Consider the following 16,024-nt stretch of genomic DNA (forward strand, 5'->3'; position numbering starts at 1 on the left):
CTCCAACTTGGTACCACACATGTTCTATCGGAGAAACAGTAGGGGATCTAGCGGCCCAGAGGAGTATCTCAGCATCAGTCTGACAGTTCATAGATACGCCTCTCAAGGTGTGGACGAGCGTAGTCCTGTTGAAAAATGAAACCATAATAATACTGAATGAGAAGCAACTGTATTGACCACAAGTCGTTAAGAGTAGCACTGGTTGATATCCCATGCGTGCTTCTAACTGCTCTGTAAGCTGGGAACCAAGTGACTGTAGCGCCGCCTAGCGGCATTTTCTGCTTACAGGGCACATCGGTGGAGCGACCTTCTGCATTCAGCCTTCAGCCTGGAGATCCCAAGAAGTCATGCCGCTCTCCATGCAGGACGCTGCTCGTTGTGCCACTATAGAGCAGTTACTTGGTGATATTGGTGACAGTGCCAGTTACCTTGAAACATTAATGTCATTTAGCGCTCTATTTGGAACCTATACCGGAATAACCTTACACGCTGGACTACCGGTTCTCCGGACACCGATACATGCGTTGACTCATGTTTTCGTGTGCTTGCTGTGGTAGGTAACTGCACGTTAGGAGAAGCCGATGTTATCTTTGCGTAAGCCGCAATGACGGGGCTTTAGTTGCCCGATGTTTATTAAAAGTGACCCATTTTGAAAAATAGGCAACGGCCTTGCCGCAGTGGATACACCGGTTCCCGTGAGATCACCGAAGTTAAGCGCTGTCGGGCGTGGCCGGCGCTTGGATGGGTGACCATCCAGCCGCCATGCGCTGTTGCCCTTTCTCGGGGTGCACTCAGCATCGTGATGCCAATTGAGGAGCTACTCGACCGAATAGTAGCGGCTCCGGTCACAGAAAACCATCATACCGACCGGGAGACCGGTGTGCTGACCACACGCCCCTCCTATTCGCATCCTCACCTGAGGATGACACGGCGGTCGGATAGTCCCGATGGGCCACTTGTGGCCTGAAGACGGAGTGCTTTTTTATTTTGAAGAATAAGAACTGTGTTGATTCGTATTATACAGACAAGTAATCATTTCGGTCACTAATTGATGGACATGTTCTTCAACTTCTCCCGGCGTATTTCTTGCTCGAACAGTCCACGAGTGTAGTGCCGGTCCATAGTGTCCAACGGGCACAATTTTTCGGCGATCAGACATGTCGCCATCGTCAGGCGCGCTGACGAACTGAGCTCCTGAGGGTGGGTGGCCGTCCTAAATCCCGATCCCCCGCGAGGCGTTCTTTCCACCGTCCGCGCCCGCGGTCACGCATCGGCGGTCGCTGAGAGGCTGGCGTCGGCGTCTGTGGTGGCGTCGGTGTAACTGCCTCGTCCGCCCTGGTCGCTCGTTCGTTTTCTTTGCTGAGCCTATTTTTAATTAGACTCAGTGCTGGTTGCCATGCCTTGCTGAGGTTATAGCCGCAATCTATGTTGATGAGTCCGTCCCTGGTACGAATTTCGATAGCCTCTCTAACGACGCTGTCCCAGTATTTAGATGTCTGTGCCAAGACCCTGGTATGTTGGTAGTCCATTTCGTGATTTTCGAACAAACAGTGTTCTGCGGCTGGCGACTTGTTGGGGTACATAAGTCGAGTGTGCCTCTGATGTTCTCGGCAATGATCTTCGATGGTGCTTACTGTCTGTCCAATGTATGTCTTCCCACACTCACAGGCAATCTAGTATATGCCGGCCTTCCGGAAACCGAGATATTCTTTTACACTTCCCAATAATGCTCTTGTCTTATTGGGTGGGCAAAAGACATTTCCTACTCGATGTTTCCTCAATAGCCGGCGGCGGTGGTCTCGCGGTTCTAGGCGCGCAGTCCGGAACCGCGCGACTGCTGCGGTCGCTGGTTCGAATCCTGCCTCGGGCATGGATGTGTGTGATGTCCTTAGGTTAGTTAGGTTTAAGTAGTTCTAAGTTATAGGGGACTGATGACCACAGCTGTTAAGTCCCATAGTGCTCAGAGCCATTTGAACCATTTTTTTTCCTCAATATTCATCCTATTTTCCCCGTTAGTGCGCCAGTACACGGTATACAGTCGGAGGCTATCTCTTCCTCCGTGACTTCGTCCATCTCCACACGCTGTACTATAGAGGTGGGGTGGAAAGCGCGTCTGGCCTGCCATTCCGAGTACCCGTTTTTCTGAAATACAGTTTTTCCACGTGGGTTTTAATACACGTGGCTTCAGGGAGTCACCAACTTTTGAGATGGGTTTCTCCGGATGTCGATCTGTCATCGCCAGCCATGTTACTGCAGAAAGGCTTTCCGAAGGGTGTCTTTAAAAGCTGGGACGAGGGCGGCTTTTGCCAGTGGCTTGCATGGTGGCTACAGCATTGCATTGGGTCTGGTGAATGTCATGCTGTGAAGGTTTTGGCCGAACAGGGGACGGGCGTTGTTGTCATAAAATTCTCCTCTCCTCAGAACTGCATCTCGTCTGGGAAATCACCTGCATAGAGTTCCTAGTGTGAGTGTTCGTGGTTTATATTCACGAGAAGTTGGCTTGTTTGTTCGATTTGCATATAAATAAAATTCGTACATTTTCATATAACTATACCATGTGACATATCGATTCAACGGGAATTGTTTCAGTAGTTCAATGGGATGGTGTGTTACTTGTCTGACACGTTACACTTTCAGCAGTGCCGAAGCTATGTGATTCATAAAACATTTGTACATGCTATCCGTGCTGGAATAAGCTGCATCCAGCATAGCAGGCGGCAAAGAGGTTGCAAGAAGATCGATAGTAGGTGCAAGCAACGCACCTATCAGGAGAGAGGCTTGAAATGGACTCGCAGGCAATTCGCCGCCAAAGCCCTCTCGACCGCCAGTATTTAGATCACCCCCACAGGCTGGAGGTCGAGTCAGTCAGTCACTAAGGGAGTCAGTGAGTCGAGTCCATCAGTTGCTGACCAGTTGGAGTCACAGTTAGCTCAGCCTCAAGCTCACAGTCAGCACCTAGCTACCAGAGTAGAGTACTTAGCGGGACTTTTGCTTCACCAGCACTGAGGCTAACGTGGACTATACAGAAGAACTTCTAACACAAAACCTACACTAGCTTAAGTAACTTCTGTTCTTATAAATAAAGAACCTTGTCAATTCATGTGTGTAGTTGTATCGAAACAGGATACTGGCCACCAAACAACAACCTCTCCTCTACTTCCCATGGTACAAGACTGCAGTGACAATAAGATGACACAAAACTATCACTCTCTTGAAAATGATGCTCTACTACAGTACCTACAGAGTTACAGCACAATAGATAAAGACTGTTTTTGGTTTTTTAGAGGATCCAGCACCTCCAAATAACTGAAAAAAAACGATGGTCCGCAGCAGTGTGTAATGTAGAAAATCTTAGTTTAAATTGTGCGATTAGCTAATTTCAGCGAATTTTCATATTCAAGCACCATGCACAGTTCCCATTTGCATCTGTATTATGTATTAATTGTCATAAGTGTCAACTTAGTTTTCACTACACGCAAATAAGAAATGTTATATTCCAACCTTATATTGGGAATGGATCAACATTGACGTGACAACTTTAGACATCATATTATGAATTTTGCCCTAAATATTTTCTATCCTCAGTGACAGTGTAGAAGAATTACAGAATCAGTTGAATGGAATGACCAATGTAATGAATATGGGATTGGACTGAGAGTAGCCGCGCGGGATTAGGCGAGCGGTCTCAGGCGCTGCAGTCATAGACTGTGCGGCTGGTCCCGGCGGAGGTTCGAGTCCTCCCTTGGGCGTGGGTGTGTGTGTTTGTCCTTAGGATAACATAGGTTAAGTAGTGTGTAAGGTTAGGGACTGATTACGTTAACAGTTAAGTCCCAGAAGATTTCACACAAATTTGAACGTTTTGATTTTGACTGAGAGTAAACCAGATAAACATAAGAGTAGTGAAAAGCAGTGGAAGTAAGAATCGCGAGATATTTGACATCAAAACAGATGGTCACGAAGTAGGTAAAGTGAAGGTATTCTGCTACATCGGAAGGAAAATAATTAACGATGAACCATGCAAGGAGGATATAAAAACGAATGCATTCCCAACCAAGAGTAGTCTACTGGCATCAAGCACAGGCCACATACATACGGTAGTTAAACTTGGACCATGGGGAAACCAGTACAGAAGAGAATCGATGTATTTGATATGTGGTGCTGTAGAGAAATTTGGAAAATTAGGTGGAGTGGTAAGTTAACGATTGAGGAGGTTCTCTCCAGAATTGGCGAAGAAAGGGCCAAATGGAAAACACTGAGATGAATAAGGGTCAAGACGAGCCTCTTGTAACTGTAGATGTAGGGAACATGCAGCAGTCTTCAGCAGTTAGGAAGCCTAGGTCAGTTGCAAAACCTAACAGAAAGAAGGAGGTTCTGCTGCTAGGTAGTTTGCATGGTGCAAGTGTGGGGCAGCAGTTGCAGGAAGTGTTGAGGAGTCAGTACCAGCTGCATTGTGAAGCCTAGTGCAGCGTTGGCTCAGGTGAATGCCAGCATAGGGGAGTTATGTAGGAATTTATGAAGGAGGATCAGGTACTGATAGTGGGTGGAGCAGGGAACAGTCTTGATAGGGACAGGGAATATATGAAGGTGATGACCTGGTAAAGATAGCTACTAAAACTGGTGGCACTAATGTGCATTTCGTGCAACGGTTTCAGCGTTAGCTGCATTAACATGGGGATGGACAAACCGCTGATAACATAGAGCGTGGGACACATTTCAGTGGTGTCGGTTAGGTCTATTAGTAGATCTGTTTCACTAGGCATAGTCTGCATCTCAATAGCCATGGGAAGGGGGTGCTGGCAAAGCTTATAGGTGAATGTGTAGTGGGTGTAGTGGGATCACTCATGGAAAAATTCTGTAGTAGTTGGTGTTAGAGCTGCACCTTTTTACACTGAAGTCTGCTGTTAGGTATACCTGCTTAAAGAAAGTCCCAATAACTAAAGGCTCATCTTCAGAGGACGTCATGGTTCCACGTAGAGAAGGAATTAGCATCTTATTATAAGATCATCTTCAGACAAGAATCCTTATAAACATATAAAGGATGGAATAGCATATTGACGAAACAGTAAATAACGCTGATATAACCATAGATGTCTGCCGGAGTTGGTGGCGCATGGGAACCCTCTTGCTTGTGGCTAGTGGTGTACTGCAGCACGAAAGACGCCAGCCGCTAGTTAAATACTTGTAGCCCCGCCCACCGTCTCCAGCATAACGTCGAGGATAGCCAATCACGTAAATTGCATTTCAGCCACTTAAGAAAACAACGTAGTAGTTACTATTAAGTCATTATTACCATCTATAGAACAAGTTGAAATCCTATAGCTTGTAAAATATAATGTAAAAAAGTAATGACTGCGACCTAAATAGTGTGGCCCTCTATCATGTAATGTTAACGACCAAAGCAAATACGATATCAAGGACGCCACTCTAGTAACCATGGCTACCTACTCGTCTTACTAGGGCCAAAGAGACTGTCAATGGGGAAAGCGTCCTGGTCTCTCAAAGGTTGTCAGGGAGACACAACGAAGGTCTATCAGTACATGATATGCGTACGTGGCATGCGCATGAGTTACCATTACCATTAAAATTTTAATAAAAAATGTCTCGTCAAAATAAATATTACATCTAGAACGCGGTATCAGTAGTGGAATGTTACAGAAATTTATAAATAACAGCTATATTACCGTTACGGTTGTTGGTCTGCATACAATGCAACGTGATGGCTGTCATGAATGTAAAATTAATGACATTATGCCTTAAAGAACAAATAAAACTACTATCTGGACGGTCACATGATGGACGGATGAAATAATGTCAGCGGTAACCATAATGTTATATTGAAATATAGTGTTAATAAATATACCAAAAACCGCTGGCATAGTAGGGTAGAAGGAAAAACATCCCTTGTCAAATGGTAAAACACTGACAAGTGACATATAGCGTATACATATGTCAAGAAAATTGATTGGTGCACACACACACTTAATCCTGCGTAATATGTGGTAAAACAACAGTCCCAAGTTAATACAGTATACTAAATGTAAATCATGATAATGTGATACTAAACATATTGAAGAGCATAGGCACGTTCGTCTGACGTAATGTCGGTCCACATGATATAATTAAATACAGTAGTTATAAACGAATGTGGTGAGCAGTTGCGTAACAAACACAATCTACATTAATTGTGTAGTAAAAAACTATTAAAAGGAAGCGTTACAGCGGAGATATGGTTACCGTGACATCTATGCTCATCCAGACTAATGGAACATCGTGAAGTGTGAAGTATTTTAGAATAGCTCCTCAAACAGATCAAAGAAACTTTTTTCTCTGAAATTTAGTTGTTCATTAAGTAAAGTTTCTGGATCTTTTCTCCGATTTATATAAATTTTCAGTTCTTCAAGGGTATTAAGTAAAAGCCCTTTAGGGACTGTATGCAAGATACTCATATTGTTATTGATAGTCCCTTCAGAATGCTTATTTTTGTTAATGTGTGGCCCGAAGATAGACTCACTAAGTGATGTACCAGTAGTATGTTCATGATACATTATATTAAAACTTCTACCAGTTTGGCCAATATAGTGACTAGGACAATTACTATATGTGATTTTATACACCCCAGAATTTAGATATTTATTACTCTTATTGTTCATAGTGTGTCTCAGTCAATATTGAGCTAAATTGTTAGTAGTAAAGGCGATTGTAAGCTTTGTATTCATTAACACTTTATTTGTTTTATCTGAAATATTGCCAAAATAGGTCATTTTAGTGAACTTGTATTTATTCTTCGCTTTGCCTTGTGTTGGAATTTAAACAGAGATGCTAATTTTCTCATAAAGGTTATCAATATACTCGGTTTTTTTAGTTGTTGGCTTTAGCAATTTGTTTAAGTGTAGTCAACTCGTTTCAAACAGTTTCATTTTCAATGGTAGTTTAGCAATTCTCTGTACCATGAACTGGAAAAAGACTTTTTGTATCTATGTGGATGACATGATGTGGAGTTAATTATTACATCTGTAGTAGTCGGCTTCCTATAAATTGCAAACTGGTGCCTTCCTTCATAATTAGTAATAGTAATGTCAAGAAACTTTATCGTCTTATTACTTTCATATTCGACCGTAAATTTTAATTTTGGACGGCTGTTATTGAGTTTGTTCGTCAAACTAGAGGGATTAACAAAAGGTTTCGAACGCTAGGCATATTTTTTGATTTAATCAAGACGTTGATAGTGTTGATCATGAAATATTGCTCCAGAAGTTTGACCAATACAGAATATGGGGAGTAGCTGACAATTGGTTCACCTCTTGCTTTAACGACAGATAGTAAAATTCACAATGTTGAGAATGGCTGTGATGTGAGGTCTGATTGGGGTACAGTCAAGTAGGGGAGTGGGGGTGGGGGGTGCCTCAGGGATCTGTGTTGGGGTCAGTCCTGGTCGTTATTTACATAAATGACATGCCCTTTATTATTATGGGCAACTCTAAAATACTTCTGTGTGCTGATGACACTAGCTTGGCAGTAAAGGATATTGTGTGAAACATCTGTTTGCTTCCGAATAGTGCAGTTAATAGCCTACGTTCATGGCTTGTAGAAAATAAACTAACGTTGAATAACATTAAGACTCAGGTTTTACAGTTTCTAGCACACAATTCAACATAATCTGACGTTTCAATTTCACAAAATGGGCATATGACTAGTAAAACTGAACAGTTCAACTTTCTAGGTCTTCAGCTAGCTAGCAACTACTATGGAAAGCTCACGTTCAGGATCTTGTTCTAAGACTTGACGCTGCCATTTCTACTATTCGAACGGTATCTGGAGTGAGTGATCGTTCAACACGAAAATATATTTTGGGGTAACTCTTTCCATTCTAAAAGGATATTTTTGGTTCAGAAACGGGCGGTTAGGGCAATAAATGGTGTAAGTTCACGAACTTTTTGTCGACTCCCATTCACATGTCATATATATATTACATACTGCCATTTCCTGTTAACAATATTATGTTATTCCCAAGTATAAGTAGCTTTCACACAGTTAATATTCGGCAGAAACCAAACCTGCATTTGGATCGGACTTCCTTAATTATTGTGCAGAAAGATGCTGCATCCATTTTCAGTAAGCTACCGCTCGAATTAAAGAAATCTTAGCAATAATCCACGCGCTTTCTAATTGAAACTGAAGGGTTTCCTCAAGGGTCACTCCTTCTATTCTGTCGAGGAGTTCCTTGAAAAATTAAGCTGATTCTTGTTACATTGTTGTTTGCTTTTACTTAAATTTACGGATTGACTTTTTTGGGGTTCATAAACATTTTATTTATATCTGTTATTAATTTTATGTTTTAATTTCATGTACTGACATGTTCCATGACATTGGAGATTTGCATCTCAATTTGGTCCTACGGAACTTGACGTGTAAATAAATAAATAAACAAATAAGACAGAGGCAGCTGCAATGTATAAAAATTTTAGATGAAGGCAGAGGTTTCCATATATGTAGCCATTAATTAAGCACCTAGGGAGTAAGCACTATTCTGAGATTTAGAAACTGGCGCAGCAGTGAAATTTGTGGCGCGCCGCATCAAACCAGTCAGAACACACGCTGGTAGTAACACAACTTAATTACAGATCTCTCGCTGAAACATAAGGCTCTTACAGGTCTCATCTTTGAACAATTTAAATTTTTACATTTTGGCTCAGGAGTCTCGAATTGGAATGAAGGGAAATGTGGTAATGACTTTTTTTTATTATTTTCCAGAACTCTTCAAGTCATTGTACCAACAGCTGTGTGGGTTAGCTAATTATGCAAAAATCTGCAGAGAACCTTCGAAGTTACAACACTAAGTTCATTTTTTACTCGATGGCTAGTTTCAACTCTGAGCATATTACGAAAGCATTCTAAAACACAGAAACGAAATAGTAAGTCCTTTGTACATTACAAAACTGTGCCATTGTACAAAGGTAAGTGAGGACAATTGGTACGTACCAAAACACATCTAGTAAAGCAGTGCACAGCTGAATCTCTTTCGCCTAAATGAGACACCGAAGTGTGGAAGGTAATAGGAAGACGATATGGGGTGCATATCCAAACTGCACCGTCTAGCAGCAACTTTATTTTACATATATCATTCTCTCTTTTCGGCTTCATGTAATGTGATTAACCGTACTTGCGGTAACAAGCATTACAAAACACATATTCCAACAAAAGTAATAGTCTTTACAACAAGATATTTAAGCTATAGTGAAAAACGCAAGACAAGGACTATACTCAGTAAATCGATGAAGTACATTTTGAACAACTTACCGACGCTGGTAATATGAAAATAAATTATCAGAACACCAACAAAAAGATCTATAGACAAATCTTTGTAGACAACTTAGTTCCAAATAGTAAGATAAGGAGTTCCACCGTCAATAATATCACACATTCAGATATAAAGCGATAATACAAAGTCAGACATAAGGTAATGGTGAAATCGCACAATCAGGTATAAATCATTACAAAAACTTGGAAAGACAAGACAATTAAGTACAACATGAGGACATACGGAAGTTAAAGTGAAGTATAAAAATGTTACGTAAAAATCAAAGTGGAGGTAAAGCACATCCATATATAAAATCATTACGTAGAATCTGATGTACATTATAGCTACATCGGCCGTTAAACTCATGCTTACGAAGCTCTATACTCGCTACACAAAGCAGATACTGATAAACGTTGTAAATTGTCGTGAGTAAACGTACTTTTATTTCACATTGTGGAACTCCATTGTCTTACCTCTTAAAAACCTGAGTATGGAGCAGATCTCAATAATAAAACGTCAAAATATTAATGTAATTACGTATGTATGGCAGAACTTTAAAAATAGTGCTTCAGCCTTAAAAATAGCTTCATGGGTATGAAGATGAGAATGTCAAGTATTGTAAAACTATGTTTCTCTCGGATATTGACCTTGAACCCAAAATAATCCTCTCTCACATTAGTCACCCAGCTTCTGAATAAAACAGACATTTTACCCTGCGTCAAGCCCAATATGGACATATAAATTAAGAATGCCAACCATACTAATACACCACAGGGATATACACGTACTATATTACGTAACCCATTGAAGATTAGATACTCGATACCGGGATGTACGGAAAGTGGTGGGTAAGAAAGAAGATGGGTTGTAGGGAAAGGAGATCTTACTTTAAAGCCGGAGTTGTAAATGTACAGTTAGCTACGCGAAGAAGCCCAAGGAACCAGCACACTGACTCACAGAAGCGCAGAGTGCAACATAAATAATTATATTCACTTACCTAGCAAGAAACCTCACCTAGCATGTGAGACTTCTAAAAGTACCAAGATCCATGTAAATCACCTCTAAGAACAGGGGGGGGGGGGGGGGGGGGGAGGGATGGAATGGGGGGAGGGGGGGGGGGGAATCAGCAGGAGGAAAAACCAGCAAATGGAATTGTCCCATAGGTAACGACCCGAATTTACAGCTAGGAAAGTATTGATAAATATGCGAATAGGCGAAAGTTACCAAGAGATTGGCATAGAAAAGCACAGAGAGCAACATATATTTCACTTAATCGGCCAATAAGCAACATCCCCCACAACAGTGAGAACTTTAATAGCAGCCAGATCCGTGGAACTCACCAGCAAACAACGCAAGAAAACTATTCAATCGAAATTCAACATGCCCTCGTAATATTTTATCCGGCTCCTTCACTTTTTACAGTAAATCTCTAATTCTTACAGTATTTCATTTCGCAACCCTTTAGATACGTAATGTAAAATTTCCATTAACTGCTTGATATCCTTTATCTCATGACCATCATCTCCCAAATGTAGGGCTAAGGCCGTTTTATTACTGGTCTCACATACTCTTTGAGAAAGACTTTGAAAGGGAACGATCAAGTCAAAAGATAAATCTTTCATAACTGTTTTAACACTTGGATGCTTAAAGAAGAACACACACAGATTAAAGTAATTAATTATTTTAATTTACAGACTGTATTCCACCATATAGTAAAAGATTTGTAGTTTGACAGGGTACTGCGTTTTGCAAGTGTGCTTAGGAATAATGGTAACTCGGAAAGCTGATACATTGGCGACCAAGATAAATATAACAGTTACCAACAAAGCTAGCCTGCTATCTACTCGGGAACACAAATTAAATTACTAGAGTAAGGATTCTCTCGCAGAACACGAATACTATTTGCTAATCAGAAGTAATATATTGGTCACGAGTAACAAAAGGGCACACTATTTTCCTTCTACTGGCAGCTATTTGGACTCTGAAAGTCCGAACAAGTGATCGTCAGTGCAGCGGGGAGCAGTAATTCCTCAAATTCCATAGGCACAGTTTACACGGTTGAGGGTCACCATCAATAACATTATGAATGAAAGGTCCGTCCTAGGTAAAAAAATCCTTCTTACTACGCAGAACAGACGAGCAAAACTCTCCCTGCAGAGAGGGCGAGCGGTTACGCTGCCTCCGGCGAGTTACCGGCGATAAAATCCCTCTGATATGCAGCACCGAGAGGTTAACGCACGCCATACAACTACTAAAGAAGACAATAATTGACGTTAGGTGCCTCTGGGCATTGATTTAAGAAATGAGGTAAGTTGAAAATTTGTGCAAGAGCGGAATTAGACCGCGGGTATTCTGCTTAATAGGTAGATAAGCTGACAATGGCACCATCTGGACAGTGTGGCCACCGCAACACCACTGAAACCTCTAAACTTATCCACACAGTTATGATATAGTGCCCTGCATAAAAATCGGCGAAATGTCATGAATAATGAAGTTAGTGGTGAAGTGCCTGGGTAAGGTGAGTATTTGTGTCTGAGAGGAGGAGGCAGGGTAATCCTTGCGCCTTCGATGGACAACGTGCGCAGATGGCGCATTCGTCGGCGTATCTACTTAGTAAGTAGGAGACCCGCGTTCGAACCCTAGTGAAGTACAAATTTTCAATTTTTCCCATTGATGAAGTCAATGACCACGTGGAGCTAATATCATTAATTAATTTGGGTGTTGATTTATTATGGATGCAGGATCAAAATGGTTCCGACAGTCACTTTATTACAGTGATCAATTTATAGGTGAACATGTAATCTTACTCTCTAGACTGCACGAAACTGAATCCTAATTTAGGTGTCCAGTATAATACGAACAGAACAAAGCATTCCTTGTGAAAGTCAGACACGTGGGCTCAGTCCCAGTAAGCTAGACAGCCTCAACCACACATGTTCAATTATCTTTAACGTTTTCAGAGCTTCTGCAGATAATAATTTCCCCAGATGAGTTTCAATTCAACAATTCTCTTAAGGACTTATAAGAATAGCAATTAAAAATAAAACATTGCAAAAGTACGTTGCATATTAACCACATGCACATAGTACTACAAACATTTAAAAATGTTTTGCATCACCCCAGTTCCCAGAACTTGTGAGGATAGACGTTCCCTGTGGGTATTGTATCACAGACGCAGTCCCTTTGACTGTTCAGAGATGTCACTAAATCCACTCAAAGATGTAAACAACCACGGATGAGAGGCACCTACTAGACGGAGGGGGTCAGACAGCCGATCTGTTCCAGTCATTCCACCAGGAAGGAGGTACACAGCTCGTGTTGCCTGTAGTTCAACCAAGCCTGAACGGTCAATACCGCGGTTCGATCGGGTCCGCATTGTTACTTTGTACCAGGAAGGGTTCTCAAAAAGAGAAAGGTCGAGGAGTTTCAGAGTGAATCAGAGTGATGTTGTTCGAACATGGAGAAGATACAGAGAGACAGGAACTATCGATAACATGCCTTGTTAAGACCGCTTAAGGGCTGCTACTGCAATGGATGACCGCTACCTACGGATTGTGGCTTGGAGGAACCCTGATAGGAACGCCATCATGTTGAAAAATGCTTTTCATGCAGCCACAGGACATCGTGTTACGACTCAAACTGTGCGCAATGTGCTACATGATTCGCAACTTCACTCCCGACGTCCACGGCGAGCTCCATCCTTGCAACCACGACACCAAGCAGCGCGGTACAGGGGGGTCAACAACATACCGAATGGACCGCTCAGAACAGGCATCACGTTCTCTTTCCTATGAGTGTCGCATATGCTTTCAGCAGACAACTATCGGGGATGTGTTTGGAGGCAGCCTGGTCAGGGTGAACGCCTTAGACACACCGTCCAGCGAGTGCAAGCAGGAGGAGGTTTCCTGAAATTTTGGGGTGGCATTATGTGGGCCCGACGTACGCTGCTTGGTAGTCATGGAAGGCGCCATAATGGCTGTACGATACGTGAATGCCTTCCTCCGACCGATAGTGCAACCATATCGGCAGCATATTGGTGAGGCATCCGTCTTCATGGACGATCATTCGCGCCGCCATCGTGCACTTCATTTGAATGACTTCCTTCAGAATAACAACATCGCTCGACTGGAGTGGCCAGCATGTTCTCCAGACATGAACCCTATCGAACATGCCTGGGATAGACTGAAAAGCGTTGTTGATGGACGACATGCCCACCAACCACTCTGAGGGCTCTACGCCCGATCGCCGTCGAGGAGTGGGACAATCTGGACCAGCAGTGCCTTGATTAACTTGTGGATAGTATTTCACGACGAATACAGGCATGCATCAATGAAAGATGACGTGCTACTAGACATTACAGGTACCGGCGTCTACAGCATACAGGACCACCACCCCTGAAGGTCTCATTGTATGGTGGTAGAATATGTAATGCGTGGTATTCATGAGCAATAAAGAGGACTGAAGTAGTATTTATGTTGATCTCTATTCCTATTTTATGTACAGGTTCCGGAACTCTCGGAAACGAGATGATGCAAAACTTTTTTGATGTGTGTCTTTCGAAGTAATTGCTTTTCTGTTATTGGACAGCATCAGGTCGCTCCAGCACTTAGTTTCACTACGTTAAAGTGTTTATTACTATTCATATTACTATTATTATTATTGCTGCTATTTTTACTGTTTATGGACAGTAAATGATTCACGTGTTAAGTTAAATATCTGGTAAAATATAATGGAAATGAGAGCAGTAAATTGAAAGACATTTTTATATGTTACTGTGTCACTCGCAGTTCTGTTTTCTCAGTGAGATAAATGACCGAAGACGATAATTTGAAGTTTTTGGATTCCTGTACACAGTTGCCGTTAAATCTCGACTTATAACTATTGCGCCACTTAAAATGATCGGCACAGGGCTATGCACGAGTTCTCTCGTTATCGAGTTATTCCTCTAATTAACTCCCTTTGTTGCATATTAACTTCCACTCAGCCGCTTCCTCGTTATCTTATCTTTATACTGCAGTAACATCTTTCCACAGTAAACTTTATTACAGTTATCCTCTTACGGGGTCCTTCCGCACCTTTACAACTTTACTTGCTCTCCTTACTCTTAATCTAGCAACACTTCAGTCTTTCAATCATTGAATTACAAGGTGGTGTTACTGCTTCGTACTGACGTGTTCGATGGGTAGCCTCTGAGTCATAATCAAAACGACCTCGGTCCCGGGTTGGAATCCTGCCACCGCTTACATTGTGATGAATAAGTCAGCACTGGCGGCCGATGACTTCCGTCATAAGAAGTCACCCTCATCCTGCCAAAGGCATTGTCAAAGAGGTCTGAGGGGCAGAGATTCAGGGCACTCTCTTGTCCGTGTGGTGGGAAACTGCCGCTAAAGGCGGAAGAATCAGCAACGTTAAAAGAAGTGAGGATGCAAAAAACAATGGAAACCACTGCATTAAAGACGCACAACCGGTATCCACAGGACATGTGGCCTGTAATTGAAAAAGTCTCATGATAATCTCTCCACTGGCAAATGCTTCCGGAATAGTCCCCCCTTCGGATCTCCGGGACAGGGCTGCCAATGGGAAGGTGACCATGAGAAAAAGGTTGAATAATCAACGAAAGGGTAGCGTTCTACGAGTCGGGTCGTCGAATGTCGGAAGCTTGAATGTGGTAGGGAAGCTTGAATATCTAAAAAGATAAATGCAAATGTTCAATGTGGATATAGTAGGGGTCAGGGGAGATAAATGGAAAGAAGAGAGAATTTTTGGTCAGATGAGTATTGGATAACATCAACAATAGCAGAAAATGGTATAACTGGAGTAGGATTCGTTATCGATAGGAAGGTAGGGCAGAGAGTGTGCTACTGTGTGATGTGTCAGCACAGTATGTAATTCAACCTTTTACACGACGACACAAGCTCAGCACAAGAGGCTGTGGGGTGGTGGGACTGGACCAAGTGACACATCAGGCAATCGGCATCGACCGTTGCCCTAAACATTTATTTCACACATTTAAACAAGACAAATAACAAAGAAAACCATAAACACATTTTTAAAATTACTAACATCTTTAAATGTACCATTTAGATGAGAGCAAGTTACTTCAGAATTCAAACATTCATAAACCACGGTGCTTACGGCCCATTATACATTTAGCTAAATGAGTTAAAAATTATTTACTCAAAAACTATGATAAACCTGAAGAACAAGTTACTGAAATTTAACGAGAAAATGTAGTCTTCCGTCACTCCAGTGATTGGTATTACCAATGTAATTCAGAGTACAAGCAACAACAGATCAGATACCATGATATACAATAATGTTACTTAAATGGCAGGTACTCTACAATGTAGGATATAAAGTATAAAATTTCTTGTGAGCAAGCAACCACGTGGGATTCAACAAAATGCGCCCAGAAGCAGACGCCCTCTCACTCAGTTTTTTTCCAATGCAGGCTCGGTATGGACCCCCAAACGGGAGCAGCATCGGTCACGAATAGCCACGGAAAATCCCAGAACTAGTGGGTATCTACAACAGACTGATATCGGCCTTAAGTAACTAGAAACCCAATAATTCATTGTAGCAAATCATCTGTAGAACTAATCAACCTATTAACGAACATCAGCAGAGCAGTACAAGTCTACTAACTTATGTGCGTAAGGCCAATTATCCATTAAGCCGGGAGCGAACTAGATACACGGCCAGCCGGCACGTGCGGGCAAAGGGGGC

This window comes from Schistocerca serialis, chromosome 7 (assembly GCF_023864345.2).
Source record: "Schistocerca serialis cubense isolate TAMUIC-IGC-003099 chromosome 7, iqSchSeri2.2, whole genome shotgun sequence".
Lineage (NCBI taxonomy): Eukaryota > Metazoa > Arthropoda > Insecta > Orthoptera > Acrididae > Schistocerca > Schistocerca serialis.